The following is a 12,238-nucleotide window of genomic DNA, read 5'->3' as shown; positions in this document are numbered from 1 at the left end:
TTCATCAAAGGCTCTTTAGTTATTCTTCACTGTCTGCCATAAAGATGGTGTCATCTGCATATCTGAGGTTATTGAAATTTCTCCCAGCAATTTTGATTCCACCTTATGCTTCATCCAGTTTAGTGTTTCTCATGATGTACTCTGCATGTAAACTGAATAAGCAGGGTGACAATATACAGCCTTGACGTCCTCCTTTTCCTATTTGGAACCAGTCTGTTTTTCCATACCCAGTTCTAACTGTTACTTCTTGACCTGCACACAGATTTCTCAAGAGGCAGGTCAGGTGGTCTGGTATTCCCATCTCTTTGAGGATTTTCCACTGTTTGTTGTGATCCACACAGTCAAAGGCTTTGGCATAGGCAATAAAGCAGAAATAGATGTTTTTCTGGAACTCTCTTGCTTTTTCCATGATCCAGCGGATGTTGGCAATTTGATCTCTGGTTCCTCTGCCTTTTTAAATCCAGCTTGAACATCTGAAGTTCATGGTTCACATACTGTTGAAGCCTGACTTGGAGAATTTTGAGCATTACTTTGCTAGTGTGTGAGATGAGTGCAATTGTACAGTAGTTTGAGCCTTCTTTGGCATTGCCTTTCTTTGGGATTGGAATGAAAACTGACCTTTTCCAGTCCTGTGGCCACTGCTGAGTTTTCCAAATTTGCTGGCATATTGAGTGCAGCACTTTTGCAGCATCATCTGTTAGGATTTGAAATAGTTCAGCTGAAATTCCATCACCTCCACTAGCTTTGTTCATAGTGATGCTTCCTAAGGCCCACTTAACAGGGACAAATCTCATTAGTCAGTTATAATGGATTTCATCTCTTTCACTTCTGGTTCTTTACATTTCCTATTAAGTTACCTGGATTTACTGATAAATTGAATCTCAAGTTTTAGCATCACTCTATTTCTGGACTAATTCTAACCAAGTAAGCTCATAATCGGGAATCTGATGGTAATGGTAATGAGGAATATCGCTGTCTTGAATTATCCTTACTGCTGTAAGGCTGTTCTTAGAACATCAAGGTTAAAAATCTGTGCATCCATGGTCACTGAGCCATAACATTGTCTTCACATTTGCAATACTAACTTTCCTCTGATAACTTATTGGGCCTGTTTTAATCTGCTACTTGTATTCCAGCCTCCTGTGTACATAGAGAGTCCTTCCCTGAACCTCAGGTTACTTATCCTCATAATCTTCATTAATGATCTAACCTACTGCCTTTGGGTTGTCAGTGATGCTATAGAAAATGCCAATGTCTTCAGATACTTCAACAGGCTGGTCAGTATTTATCAAAGGCCATTTGGAAAAGGAATTTTATAAAAGGCTATGAAAATCAAACAACTGCCCCTTACCCTTATTTAAAAAAGAAAAGAAAAAGGGTGCCTTTGTTACAAGCCCTGATGGAGTGTTTAATGGAAAAGAAGCAAGCCCTCCCCCCAAATAGGATGGTCATTTGGAATGGTAGTGGGATGGTCGTAGGGCAGGTACTGTGAGTATTAGGCAGGAAAAGCACCACATATCAATTTTAGTGAATTCTCAGAATTGGATCTAATAACTTAGCCAAGTTTCTGGAGGACAGTGAGTACATGGATGAAGCCCAGAATATCCTTTGTCTCTTTTTCTCAACTTCAATCAAGGAGTCACATCCTCCCCACCTGCAGAGACACTATACTCTTTTCCTAAAGGGCCAATGTTTGAGAATGTTATTTTTCTGCCTCATTTTGACAATTACTGCTACTTATAACATCAGTCCTTTACCATTTTTAAATTAATGTGTAACTTTGAAAATCTGATAAATACTCAGGAACCATTTCTTAGGAGCAAATGCTCATAAACATGTATTTACATTACACTTGAAGGGATGTATGGAATTCCTGAAACACATTGATACTGTAAAGATAATAAGTAATACTTATGGAACATTTATCTGTGATGGTCATTCTTGTAAATATTTCACATGTGTCTTCATGACAAATGTAAAGGTGAGTACTATTATCATCTAATACACAGATCAGAAAAATGAAGATCTATAGGTGCCAAGTTTAATATCTTAGGCAATAGCTCACAAACAGTGTATTCTGACAGTGGTTTCAAGCCAGGCCAAGCCCCTATTCTTAAAAAATACAGTGTATTGTTTAATTGGGCTTCCATGCTGGCTCAGTAGTAAAGAATATTCCTGCAATGCAGGAGCTATGGATTCAATCCCCTGAGTTAAGAAAATACCCCAGGGAAGGAAATAGCAACCCATTCCAATATTCTTGCCTGGGAAATGTCATGAACAGAGGAGCCTGGCAGGCTATAGTCCATGGAGTCACAAAATAGTTGAACACAACTTAGTGGTTAAACAACAACAAATACATAACTATGCTATGTATTGTGATGAATAACAAATTATCAAAATTTGGTCTATCATACCCAGAGTCTTGCTCACTATCTAGTGGCAAAGACAAGATGTATCAGAAAGAATTATAGTGAAAAAGAGAGTGTAAAATGTGACAAAACAGGAAGAAATGCTAAGGAAAGACAAAATAGTAATTTTTTTGCCATTAGGACAAGTTCAGTGTTGTTTTTTTTTTTTTTTTTTTTTTAAAGAGTTGTTGAATGCCTACTACTGACTTAGATATATTTACATGGCAGTCATGGACAATTGAACTGGGCTCACAAAGGTTTCTACAGGAATACAGTGAGGAAGAGTTGGGCATTCTGGGATAAATGCAAAGTGGCAATGAGAGCCAGTTGGAGAAATGGGTGAGAACTTGCATGAATACTCTGGCATCAGAAGTTAGTTACCTTCCCATCATCAACTAGCAAAGTGCACTGGGATTCAGCTTTCTAATCTGTGTGGAAATGGTTATACTCAATGACTCTTGGAACCTGAACTTAAAAAATTTATGAATTACTTTTAATGAATAATTCAATGAAAGCAAATTTTATATATATATATATATATATATATATATATATATATATATAATAACTGACTAAATATTGGGAGAACTAGAAGGAAGAATAATACATATTTACTATTTTTGAGACATTTACAGTCAGATAGGAGGAGTCATACCTTTGAAAATAAACTGAAAACCTATTAACATATACATATATAGGTAGGCACTCAGAAAGAGATCTAAGTATGAAATGATCTGTTCATTTTTGCTCCATTGAACAAGAGGTAACTGTGTCTCAAATTCAATACTATACAATCTTTATTGTTGCTGCCATTATTGCTTTCTAAGAAGAGGGAATTTAAAAGGAACTAAAACTGCTGAAAAGGAGTGTGCTTTAGGCAACATGGAAAATAAAGCATTTTATGATTAAATTATTTAATATTTTCTACCTAATTTCAGAATTCTGCTGGGGCCATGAAACATATATTTAAAAGGTGTGTGAGAGACACCATTCATTAAAGACCAGGAAAAAGTAGTTGAAACTTTATTAAAAATTGACTAATAGGCACTCTAGATAATTGAAATGACAGCTTGTTTTGACAGCTGCAAGCAAAAATGTACTTGTTCAAAACAGTGAGTGTAAATCTTTTTAATTTCCAGAAAGAAAAAAAAATGATGTACAGGTTTAACTTAATTCAGTCAGCTCATAAAGTGTAATAATAAAGGGTAACTCTTCACCTGACTAGTGAAACTTTGGTAATTGGAGTTCCTGCCAATCACTGCATTTGGGGCTGGATGTGAAGACCTTTGAAGACCCTCAAGTGGAAGAGGTAATTTCCTCCAAGATCCAGGAGGAAACAGAAATCAACACAGGAGCAACCAAATATCCCCAGGATAACCTTTATAAATACCACTCAGTGTCAAAATTGGAGACCATGAAACACTTCCAGGAATGTTTTTTCACCCAAACCTCCTAACAAGTAGAATGAAGTGGGAACACATTCATCACCCAATGCCATGGCCCCCATAGGTATTTTGTAATTATTCTATAAATGCTAAAAAAAAGTGTGACTGAAAAAGTAAGAGGTAGGTTTCCTAATGAACAAAACAAGTCAAGTTTCAGGTCAAGAATAATCCATGTAACATTAAACTGTACCTTATTAAGGCATGGCTGCTTTATTTTATTACATTTATACCCAGAAAGGAAATAAAAAGGACAAACAAAGGCAGCTGATGACCAATTCATGGCTTTTTAAACTTGTTTTGTATCTGATTAGAAAAGGAAAAAGTCCAGCCTCAGGATCTGAGCTCCATGCTTTCATGATTTATTTTGTTATTTTATTATTTTGTTTGAGATCTAAGTAGTCATTTAATTTGAGACACAGTCAGCTGAGAATTTAATTTTACTTTTATCAGTTTGGGCTATCCTTTGGCTAAGACAGCACACAATTATATCCACCCCAAACTAAAACTAGTTCATAAAAGATGATTATATATTTCTCTATTTGTCTACACTCTATGTGAGAGAGTTTGGTATAAAATACATTTGTTTAAAATGTTACAAAGCATAGAATTGCCAGGAAAAATTTAAGCTCCATAAATGTTTCCTTTAAATTAAATCAAAGAAAGCTGAGAATTCTATAACACTGTGTAGAAATTCAATGCTTATTTTTAAATGAAACAATTTTAAAAATTGGAGCCCCACCATTTTCAGCCATCAGAACCACAATCACACTCCAGAGCTTTGATTTCTCTTCATCCTTAGCTCATCCACACTGAAACTTTAACTTGCAATCCACACAGTGAGGCAGAAGACTGAAAAATTACATGTTTTAGATCATCTGAGTAAATGGTCTCTTCTGTTAGCAGGTAAATCTATTCCATTACTTAAGCCATAACCTTTTGACCTTAAAAGTGAAAATATTCCATTAATTAAATTTCTCAGGTCTGTTTTAATCACCAGGTATTCATTTCTTTGTCCTTAAAGATTTAAATTGCATATGTTTAATATCTTACGTATAAACAAAGGTCATAAATTATGGATTGGTTAATGTGGTCCATGAATGAATGCATTGTTCTTGAAATAGACTGATTTTATTTTTAAAAGAAATCTCAATCCTTATGTCTGTGAGATGTTATGCAGAAAAAATGCTTTTAAAAAGTAATAAGGTGGTCCTAAGATGGTGGAGGAATAGGATGGGGAGACCACTTTCTCCCCTACAAATTCATCAAAAGAACATTTGAACACTGAGTAAATTCCACAAAACAATGTCTGAATGCTGACAGAAGACATCAGGCACCCAGAAAAGCAGCCCATTGTTTTCAAAAGGAGGTAGGAAAAAATATAAAAGATAAAAAGAGAGACAAAAGAGGTAGGGACAGACTCCCATCCTGGGAAGGGAGTCTTAAAAAGAGAGGTTTCCAAACACCAGGAAACACTCTCACTGGCAAGTCTGTGGTGAGCCTTGGAACCTCAGAGGGCAACATAACCAGGAGGAAAATAAATAAATAATTAAAACCCACAAATTACATGCCCAATGGTAACTCCTAGCGGAGAAGCCGTGCAGACACCTGCATCCTCCACTAACAAGCGGAGGCTGGGCAGGGAGGCACGGGCTGCATTGCTTAGAGTAAGGACCTAGCCTGAATGCCCTGAGGGAAATCTGAGGGAACTAACTTGAGATAGCAAACCAGACGGTGGGATAGCTACCCCATGAAAAGCCCTAACCGAAGACACTGCCAGGCCTGCTCACAGAACAAAGGACTGAGCAGAGCTAGCCAGCTGTGGACCAGCCCATCCCCCGCTGGAGACAGGCAGGCAAGGGCAGCCAGAGCCGGAAGGGGGCAATCGCGGCCCCAGAGAGGCATCATTTACCTTACTGCAAGCAGGCTTTGTTGCTAACCAAAACTTCTTGGGATTCTGGACGGTCAACATCCGCCTGAGAAGGTGTGCTGGTTGTACACCCAGAAAACCAAGCAGCAGGGACGGGGGAGGTGATAAGTGGCAGCTGCCATGCTTGCCAAACACCTGGTCACCTGAGCTGCTCGGATCTGGGAAGGGCACAAAACGCAGGCCCAACAGAGTCTGGGCCTTTGAGGAGTACCCGAATACCTGAACCTGAGCAGCTTAGACCTGGGAAGTGCAAGCAAACCTGAGCCGGCCTCAGACAGTTCCCGGCAGAGCGACCTAGAGCCTAAGCAGTGTAGACTGGGAAAGCACACACGCCGTGAGCAGGGGCAAACCCAGTGAGGCTGAGACACTGCGAGCACACGCCAGTGTTATTTGTTTGCAGTATCCCTCCATCCCCACAGCACGACTGAACAAGTGAGCCTAAAAAAGTGTCCATCACCGCCCCCTTGTGTCAGGGTGGAAATTAGACACAGAAAAGACCAGCGAACAGAAGCGAAAGCAGAGGGAACTGCCTTGGAAGTGACAGGTGCAATAGATTAAATCCCAGTAGTTGGCACTGACTATATAGGAAGGGGCCTATAGCTCTTGGGAAGTATAACCTGGATTGAGGAACTATCTGAAAGTGAAGTATGGATGGAGAAGTCTTGAGGCTACTGTAAGAATAAGACTGAAAACCAGGGGCAGAAGGCTTAAGTCCAAATCCTGAGAGCACCAGAGAACTCCTGACCCCAGGGAACATTAATCAATAGGAGCTCATCAAACGCCTCAATACCTACACTGAAACCAAGCACCACCCAAGGGCCAACAAGTTCCAGAAAAAGACATACCATGCAAATTCTCCAGCAACACAGGAACATAGCCCTGAGCTTCAATATACAAGGCTGCTCAAAGTCAATCCAAACCCATTGACATCTCATAACTCATTACTGGATACTTCATTGCACTCCAGAGAGAAGAAAGCCAGCTCCACCCACCAGAACACAGACACAAGCTTCCCTAACCAGGAAACCTTGACAAGCCACCCATCCACAGCGAGGAAATTCCACAATAAAGAGAACTCCACAAGCTGCCAGAATATGGAAAGGCCACCACAAACACAGCAATACAAACAAGATGAAGAGGCAGAGAAATACCCAGCAGGTAAAGGAACAGGATAAATGCCCACAAAACCAAGCAAAAGAGGAAGAGATAGGGAATCTACCTGATAAAGAATTCTGAATAATGATATGAAAATGATCCAAAATCTTGAAAACAAAATGGAGTTACAGATAAATAGCCTGGAGACAAGGATTGAGAAGATGCAAGAAAGGTTTAACAAGGATCTAGAAGAAATAAAAAAGAGTCAATATATAATGAATAATGCAATGAATGAGATCAAAAACACTCTAGAGGGAACCAACAGTAGAATAAGGGAGGCAGAAGATAGGGTTAGTGAGGTAGAAGATAGAATGGTAGAAATAAATGAAACAGAGAGGAAAAAAGAAAAATGAATTAAAAGAAATGCGGACAATCTCAGAGACCTCTGGGACAGTGTGAAACGCTCCAACATTCGAATCATAGGAGTCCCAGAAGAAGAAGACAAAAAGAAAGACCATGAGAAAATACTTGAGGAGATAATAGTTGAAAACTCCTCTAAAATGGGGAAGGAAATAATCACCCAAGTCCAAGAAACCCAGAGAGTCCCAAACAGGATAAACTCAAGGCGAAACACCCCAAGACACATATTAATCAAATGAACAAAGATCAAACACAAAGAATAAATATTAAAAGCAGCAAGGGAAAAACAACAACTAACACACAAGGGGATTCTCATAAGGATAACAGCTGATCTTTCAATAGAAACTCTTCAGGCCATGAGGGAATGGCAGGGCATACTTGAAGTGATGAAAGAAAATAACCTACAGCCCAGATTACTGTATCCAACAAGAATCTTATTCAAATATGAAGGAGAAATCAAAAGCTTTACAGACAAGCAAAACCTGAGAGAATTCAGCACCACCAAACCAGCTCTCCAACAAATGCTAAAGGATCTTCTCTAGATAGGAAACTCAGAAAGAGAGTATAAACTCGAACCCAAAACAACAAAGAAAATGGCAATGAGATCATACTTATCAATAATTACCTTAAATGTAAATGGGTTGAGTGCCCCAAACAAAAGACAAAGACTGGCTGAATGGATACAAAAACAAGACCCCTATATATGTTGTCTACAAGAGACCCACCTCAAAACAGGGGACACATACAGACTGAAAGTGAAGGGCTGGAAAAAGATATTCCATGCAAATAGAGACCAAAAGAAAGCAGGAGTAGAAATACTCATAACAGATAAAATAGACTTTAAAACAAAGGCTGTGAAAAGAGACAAAAAAGGACACTACATAATGATAAAAAGGTCAATCCAAGAAGAAGATATAACAATTATAAATATATATGCACCCAACATAGGAGCACTGCAATATGTAAGACAAGTGCTAACAAGTATGAAAGGGGAAATTAACAATAACACAATAATAGTGGGAGATTTTAATAATCCACTCACACCTATGGATAGATCAACTAAACAGAAAATTAACAAGGAAACACAAACTTTAAATGATAGATTAGACCAGTTAGACCTAATTGATATCTATAGGACATTTCACCCCAAAACAATGAATTTCACCTTTTTCTCAAGTGCATATGGAACCTTCTCCAGGATAGATCACATCCTGGGCCATAAATCTAGCCTTGGTAAATTCAAAAAAATTGAAATCATTCCAAGCATCTTTTCTGACCACAATGCAGGAAAAAATTCTGTAATTTCTGACCTCAATTACAGGAAAAATACTATTAAAAATTCCAACATATGGAGGCTGAACAACATGCTGCTGAATAACCAAAAAATCACAGAAGAAATCAAAAAAAGAAATCAAAATATGCATAGAAACTAATGAAAATGAAAACACAACCCAAAACTTGTGGGACATTTTAAGGGGAAGAATCATCGCAATACAGGCATACCTCAAGAAACAAGAAAAAAAGTCAAATAAGTAACCTAACTCTACACCTAAAGCAACTAGAAAAGGAAGAAATGAAGAAACTCAGGGTTAGTAGAAGGAAAGAAATCTTAAAAATTAGGGCAGAAATAAATGCAAAAGAAGCAAAAGAGACCATAGCAAAAATCAACAAAGCCAAAAGCTAGTTCTTTGAGAGGATAAATAAAATTGACAAACCATTAGCCAGACTCATCAAGAAACAAAGGGAGAAAAATCAAACCAGTAAAATTAGAAATGAAAATGGAGAGATCACAACAGACAACACAGAAATATGAAGGCTCATAAGAGACTACTATCAGCAACTATATGCCTATAAAATGGACAACTTGGAAGAAATAGACAAATTCTTAGAAAAGTACAATTTTCCAAAACTGAACCAGGAAGAAATAGAAAATCTTAACAGATCCATCACAAACACGGAAATTGAAACTGTAATCAGAAATCTTCCAGCAAACAAAAGCCCAGGTCCAATGAAGCAACTGACAAAGAATTAATCTCAAAAATATACAAGCAACTCCTGCAGCTCAATTCCAGAAAAATAAATGACCCAATCAAAAAATGGGCCAAAGAACTAAACAGACATTTCTCCAAAGAAGACATACAGATGGTTAACAAACACATGAAAAGATGCTCAACATCACTCGTTATCAGAGAAATGCAAATCAAAACCACAATAAGGTACCATTTCACGCCAGTCAGAATGGCTGCTATCCAAAAGTCTACAAGCAATAAATACTGGAGAGGGTGTGGAGAAAAGGGAACCCTCTTACACTGTTGGTAGGAATGCAAACTAGTATAGCCACTATGGAGAAATGTGTGGAGATTCCTTAAAAAACTGGAACTAGAACTGCCATATGACCTAGCAATCCGACTTCTGGGCACACACACCGAGGAAACCAGAATTGAAAGAGACTCTTGTATCCCAGTGTTCATCGCAGCACTGTTTATAATAGCCAGGACATGGAAGCAACCTAGATGCCCATCAGCAGATGAATTGCTAAGAAAGCTGTGGTACATATACACAATGGAGTATTACTCAGCCATTAAAAAGAATACATTTGAATCAGTTCTATTGAGGTGGATTAAACTGGAGCCTATTATACAGAGTGAAATAAGCCAGAAAGAAAAACACCAATACAGTATACTAATGCATATATATGGAATTTAGAAAGATGGTAACGATAATCCTGTATCTGAGACAGCAAAAGAGACACACATGTACAGAACAGTCTTTCAGACTCTGTGGGATTGGGCGAGGGTGGGATGATTTGGGAGAATGGCATTGAAACATATATTATCATATGTGAAACGAATCACCAGTCCAAGTTCGATGCATGAGACAGGATGCTTGGGGCTGGTGCACTGGGATGAATCAGAGGGATGGTATGGGGAGGGAGGTGGGAGGGGAGTTCTGGATGGGGAACACATGTACACCTGTGGCAGATTCATGTCAGTGTATGGCAAAACCAATACAATATTGAAAAGTAATTAGCCTCCAATTAAAATAAATAAATTTATATTTTTAAAAATAAAAATAAAATAAAATGTAATAAGAACAAATGAAAATGTCCATTGTTAGATTATCTCTAGTGAATGTATAGTTCATTCAAATTTCTATTAACATAAATATTGTTTTAATATATTAAATGATATTAAAAATATATAGCCACATTCATAAATGTTAAAATATATATTTAGCCATTAGTCTATTTAATGGTATAAAACAATTTTGAAAAATCCAAAAGCTAATATTTTCTAAAATACAAAAATGCAAATTATAAACATTCAGAAAATCAGGAGCAAGGGTTAGATGCGGGTAACCATGTCTATAATACGTAAAGATGAACTAAGGAATTTAGTGGATGCCGAAGTCAACCTGGAAATTCCAGAATGGAAAAGTTGACAACAACTTCGAATTTATATATATAATGAGAATAAAGATTTTCAGAGACAAATGCATCCATGGAATGGGAAAGCAATGGTATTACTTACATGTATATTGCATCTAACATGTTAAATAAGGAAAGGGGATGGATTTGCATTGATGAATTAAAGAACACTTTGGCCTGACAATATAATCCAGGAAAGGAATGCAGCAAAAATAAGAAATTCTTCTAGTTTAAGCTCAGGAAATACTCAAAGTTCAGAGTAGGAGACCTCAAACTCTAAGCTCAAACTTCAGAGAGAGTGGATGTGGGCCACAGTGATTGCTAGAAACAGTGTTGATTATTCATAATTATTAGTATTAATAAAACAGCTGAGCCAGTCAGCTCTTATTCCTTCTTTCCTCATTGCCACTTTTCACAACCAATATGTAGAAGCAGGCAACAGTCCCATTAAATCTAAATCTGGAGAATAGCTCTGAAAGTGAAAGTGAAGTTGTTCAGTGGTGTCCAACTCTTTGCCATCCCCTGGAGTGTACCAGGCTCCTCCATCCATGGGATTTTCCAGGCAAGAGTACTGGAGTGGGTTGCCATTTCCTTTTCCAGGGGATCTTCCTGACCCAGGGATCGAACCTGGGCCTCCTGCATTGTAGGCAGACGCTTTACCATCTGAACCACCAGGGAGGTGAATAGCTCTGAAGATAATAGCATATCTGCCTGGGAAAGTTTAGTGTGGATATGACTTTAAGAGAAACAATAAAGGGATTAATATACTTTCAGACAGACAAAAATAAAAACAAATATGCAAAAAGTAGTTCTTTTCAAGAGAAAAATACATGAAATATTTTCATACTCATACAAAGATCTTTGTTATTATTATTATTATTTTACTTTTAAACTAGCGAGTATTGAGTTTGAGATACTGGTCTACATGTTTTTATATGTAACTTACAACAATCCTATGTTTTAGATTCTATTATTTAGCAGAATGAAGGTACAAAAGAGGTCAAGTAAATTATACCGAGTCATGGAATTCATCAGTGGTGGAGTTAATTCTTTTTTCAATTGGAGTATAATTGCTTTACAATATTGTCTCTGCTGTACAATGAAATGAATCAACTATATGTATGCTCTCCTTCTTGAACCTCTCTCCCACCCCAACCCCCATCCCATCCATCTATGTCCTGAATTCCCTGGGCTATACAGCAGCTTCCCATTAGCCATCTCTTTTAAACATGGTAGTCGAGCCAAGATTTGAAGCAGACAGACTTGGTTTTAGAACTAATGTGCTTAATTCCTGTTCTGGTTTGCTTCTGCTTTGTGATGCTGAAGGAGGACTGAATCCAAGTCTGCCTGCCTGCTTTCCACTCTCAACTCTCTCTATACCAAGGTTTCCCAGATGGTTCAGTGGTAGACAATCTGTCTGTCAATGCAGAAGACATGGGTTCTATCTGTGGATCGGAAAGACCCCCTGGAGAAAGACATGGAACCCATTCAGGTATTCCTGGCCTGGGAAATCCCA

At 37.9% G+C, this 12,238-nt stretch overlaps 1 non-coding gene across 1 annotated transcript; it reads right to left on the bottom strand.

The window, feature by feature from the left end:
- Positions 1–11,327: 11,327 nt before the first annotated feature.
- Positions 11,328–11,400, bottom strand: TRNAC-ACA (transfer RNA cysteine (anticodon ACA)). Its single transcript has one exon. It is a non-coding gene; the product is annotated as a tRNA-Cys (tRNA).
- Positions 11,401–12,238: the final 838 nt, after the last annotated feature.

This window comes from Bos javanicus, chromosome 9 (genome assembly GCF_032452875.1).
Source record: "Bos javanicus breed banteng chromosome 9, ARS-OSU_banteng_1.0, whole genome shotgun sequence".
Classification (NCBI taxonomy): Eukaryota; Metazoa; Chordata; class Mammalia; order Artiodactyla; family Bovidae; genus Bos; species Bos javanicus.
This window is presented reverse-complemented; position numbering and strand designations above follow the sequence as displayed.